A 4656-nucleotide genomic window follows, 5' to 3' on the forward strand; every position below is an offset into this window, starting at 1 on the left:
ATGGAGTTGGGTTCTGTTCAGGTAGGTGTGAATGGCCTCATCCTCCTCCAAAGGGCCACTCCTCCATCTCACTGAGGTACCGAAGAGACCAAAGGTTCCAAAGGCTATGCCAGGGGAATGAAAGCTAAAGGAGGCCAGGGATCCAAGGCTGGCAAGGCCAAGCAAGGGCCAATCAGTTAGCCACCTCAGAGAATCTGGGTCTTCCAGCCATACCTATTAATTTCTGATAACCTCTTCAGAAGACTTGAAATCCCACCTCTCTGTGTGACCTTAGTTAAGTCCATTTCCTCATCTATAAAGCCAGCCCTGGACTTATGACCCTGTGATTTGGCTTCAACCAGTTTCTCTTAGGAACGAAGGATTCTCTATGAGTGGGGATTGGGGTTTTAAAAGATCACTGTTACAAAAATGAATACTATGGAAATGCGTTTTGAGCAATAATACATGTATAAGCCAATGGAATTGCTTGTCAGCTCTGGCAGGAGGGAAGGGAAGAGGGGAGAGGACATGAATCATGTAACCATGGGAAAATATTCTAAATATAAATTTTTAAAAATGAAAAAAGGAATGAAGGATTCTCAATCTGACTAAATTCACTTCCCTTTCCTATTCCGACTTCTGGGCGAGCTAGTTCAATTCGACATTGTCCTCTTTTCTCAGATTCTTTGACCCTTTATGTGACCTTCCAAACCCCAGCCTTGGATTACTCCCATCATCTACTACCTTCGTTCCTACTCAGGAAAAATTTCACCAAATTGGGTTGATTGGATCCACAAGTTTGTTATATAATCTGCCTCCCTATTAACTCATTATCTCACTCTCCCCAGTAGCTCTTCCAAAGCTTTTCTTCCCTCCTTAAGCCTCCCATAGCTCCCCTGTCCTCAGTCTCTGTCAATAATCTTGTCTCGTACTGCACAAAGCCATCTTGCAGAGTTCTCTCTTCTCCCCTTTTCCCCATTCAAATGCCTTATGCCACCATCTCTTCCTTCACTTCCTTCCAGGAAGAGGTGGCGGCTCTTTTCCATGGGCATTTGTGATGCCATCCCATCCCACCTTTGGCAGAAATGTCCCCTCTATCACCCTTACCTTCTCGCTCAATCACTCCTTTCCACTGGCTGCTTCCTTGTTGCCTACAAACATGCCCGTGTCTCCCCCATCTCCAAAAAATCTTCATTGGGATGGAATGCTAGGCCTGGCGTTGGGGGAACCTTGGGTTCAACTCTGGCCTCAGACACTTCTAGCTATATGACCCTGGGCAAGTCACTTTAGCCCAACTGCCTAGTACTGGCTTCTCTCCAGCCTTAGAAATGATACTGACAAATTGTTTTAAAAAAGAAAAAAACAACTTTCACGTGGTCTGTCTAGCCCTGCTAGTTTTCATCCCTTCTCCTCCCTATTGTAGCTAAACACCTTCTATGCCATCTACAATGAGTGCCGTCATTTCCATTTCCTTTCCTCTCTCTTAACTCTGCAGTCTGGCTCTTTATTCAACTGAAACTGCTCTCTCCAAAGGCACCAAAGATCTCTTGTCCATTATATCGGCCCTTTCTTCACCTTCATCCTTCTTCATCTGTCCGTAGCCTGTGATAATCAACCCCCCCTTTCTCTACATTTTCATGGCACTTCTCTCTCCTGTCTCCTTGGGCAGATATTCATCCAAGTCTCCCCTTGGGGCTCTGACCAGGGCCTCCTCCTTTCTCCCTCTCAGCGGTATCAAATTCAAATAGAAACCTGCAGGCCACATAGTGACTTGAAAACCTATCCAATAACATTATCTATGTTGTGCTTTTAATTTGTTAAATCCTTCCCAATTACATTTTAATCTGGTGTGGCTGCCCTTGGGAAGTTTTGCCTGTGGCCTTGGTGGCAGTTTGACATTTCCGCTCTACTTCCCTGGGTGAGCTCATCAGCTCCCAAGGTGCTAATGCTCGGGATGGAGAGGACTCAGATCTGGCCACCCTAAACTCTCACCTGAACACGCCTCCCATCTCTAAGCACCTCCTAGACATCCTGGGCCTCTAAGGACACGCCACACACACCACCGTTCCTGTTACTCTCAAGGGTCCCACCATTCTCCCAGTTCCCCAGGCTTGAAACCCACCTTACCTTCCTCTCTCTCACCCTACATTCAATTGGTGGCCGAGTCCTATGTTTCTACCTTCGAAAGGCCTCTCATTGCCCCTCCTTGGAGCAGACCCTCATCACCTAACCCCTGGATTACTGTCATAGCCTGCTGGTCTCCCTCCATCATCTCTGCACGCCACTCCATCCTCCACTCGGCTGTCAAATTCATCTTCCTAAAAAGTAGATCTGACCACATCACCCACCTCTCCTCATGCACTGAACTCTAGTGGCTCCCTATTACCTCCAAGATCAAATCTGAAACCCTCTGCTGAGCACGCAGAGCCCTTCGTCACTTGGCAGCTCCCTCCCTTTCCGGACTCCTGACACATCACTCCTCCCTCTTACTCTTCCTTTGATCCGACGTGGCCACTGGCTGGCCTGCCTTCCCTTCGGTACGAATCCTTTCCCAGGCCTCCTTGACCTTCGTGCCATCCCCAGGGGGCAATGTGATCCTATCTAGTTTCTCTTTTGCACGTGTGTCTCCCTTCCTTTCGTTAGACTGAACTCTGAACATCTTCCTTCTTTTTACAAGTTTGCTTAACAGAGCGACTAGCCCATGGTCGAGGTGCAAAGAACAGGGAATCAAGCTGGAAATCACTTCGACCACGTCCAATTTTACAGGTGAAGAAACAGAGGCCCAGCGTGGGCACGTGCTTCCAGGGGCTCCGACTCCAAACCTGGGCTTGTGCTCCAGCCTGCTGCATCTCCGGGTCTGGAGTCTACACCGAGGACTTCCCTAGCGGGCTCAAGGAGAGGCGCCCTCGGCCTCCTCTCTTCCCTCCCCACTCCCCGCCAGGGAGGTCCGCTCTCCCTCCAGCCCTTCCAGTCCAGCTCTGGGGATGAAAGGCAGAGCGGAGGGTCATCCCTCACACTCCGAGCTGAAGCTAAACCACGTGGAGACCCTGGCACACGCGTTCCGTCAAGGTCTGTCCGGGACTTTGTAAAACCATAAAGCTTCCGTTGCTCAGTGTGTCCATGAGCTCATGGAGAAGCGGCACCGTCTTGGGCCAACCCGCCCTCCTCCCACCACGGGCTCTATCACCAGAGGAGCTGTCCATTCCAGGCACTAGATACCCAGCCAAATGGGGCTGGACAAGGACTCCCGAGAGGCCCCATTGCCAGGCTCCGTTCTAGGGTGGAAGTCAACCAAGACCAGCCCATAAATCTTGGACGTGGTACAGGAGGAGGGACTAGGCTGGGGATCCTCCTCGATCGGCCACTAATGCACCGTGACCTTGTCGAAGGCACTTCCCTTTCCTTAGCTTGTTTCCCTACCTGTAAAATGACAGGGTTGGACTAGATGATGTCCAAGGTCTCTTCTAGATCAGAGGGTCCAAAGCAATGAGTCTTTGTGGAGGTCTCCTCACTCTTCTTTTCTGCATCCCTTCCGATTGGCCTTTTGGACTTTCTAGCCACTCCATCCCCCACGTGCCCACTGACCCTAAACCACTCTGACCACTGATAACCCCATAACCCGAGAGGTTACCCTCTCCTGGAGGAAGGGGAACACAAGAAAGGACTTGCGTCCCTAAAGACCCTAGAGGAGAGCAATGTTAAGCCCAAAGAAATGAAGCTTAAATAGTAAAATGCTACCTCAACAGCATACCTTCCTAAAAACATACACCACATTTTTGTTGTTCTGTCATTTTCAGTCATGTCCACTCAGGGTTTTCTTGGCAATGACCTTAGAGTGATTTGCCATTTCCTTCTCCAGTGCATTTTACAGATGAGGAAACTGAGGCAAAGATGCTAGTAAGCATCTGAGGCCAGATTTGAACTCAGGTCTTCCTGACTCTAGGCCCTGTCCTCTTTCCACTGATCACCTATGTATCACAGGGGTAACTTGATTTAACCAGTATATAAGGTGCCCCTGACCTCATTAGCCAATAATTATTAAGGGTGGGGGGAGGCTGTGAAGGAATCAACAAAGCCAAACCCTAAACTCTAGGTCTCGCCTTCCTTTATCCAGCTGAAAGTAAATGGAGTTCTATTCAAATGAGAAAGGACTTACAAAAGGGTATTCTGGGGGGCAGGAGTGTGACAAAGGGAGACTTCCTCCAGCCCCTCCAATCTAATGGCTTATGGAAGCCAACTGGCATCGGCCTCCCCTTTCCCTCTGTCCGCCAAGCCTCCAGGTACGTGAAGCCCAGAGCACGAGAAGCAAGCTGGCGTTCACATCCAGTAGTCGCTCATCCCAAACCAAACCAAGCCTGTCCTCAGGGGAGCCAAGCGGCACAGGGTAGAGCACTGGAACCTGAGTCAGGGAGACCGGAGCTGAAATCCTGCCTCTGACACCTAGTAGCTGGGCAAATGCCTCAGTTTTCCCTTCTGTAAAATGGGGACAATAGCGCCCCCTGTGGGGACCTATCGAGATAAAAGCTGTAAATAAAGCCTTGTCTAGTTCTCCATAATCATTAGCTATCCTTCCAGAAGAGGCCACGGAGCTGGGGTTTCCCTCCCTCCCAGCTCAGCCGGCCTAGACCAGCCACCAAGATTCCCGACCAGAGTGATTTCTGACAAAATGCCACATCA

This window comes from Monodelphis domestica, chromosome 7 (assembly GCF_027887165.1).
Source record: "Monodelphis domestica isolate mMonDom1 chromosome 7, mMonDom1.pri, whole genome shotgun sequence".
Taxonomy (NCBI): Eukaryota; Metazoa; Chordata; class Mammalia; order Didelphimorphia; family Didelphidae; genus Monodelphis; species Monodelphis domestica.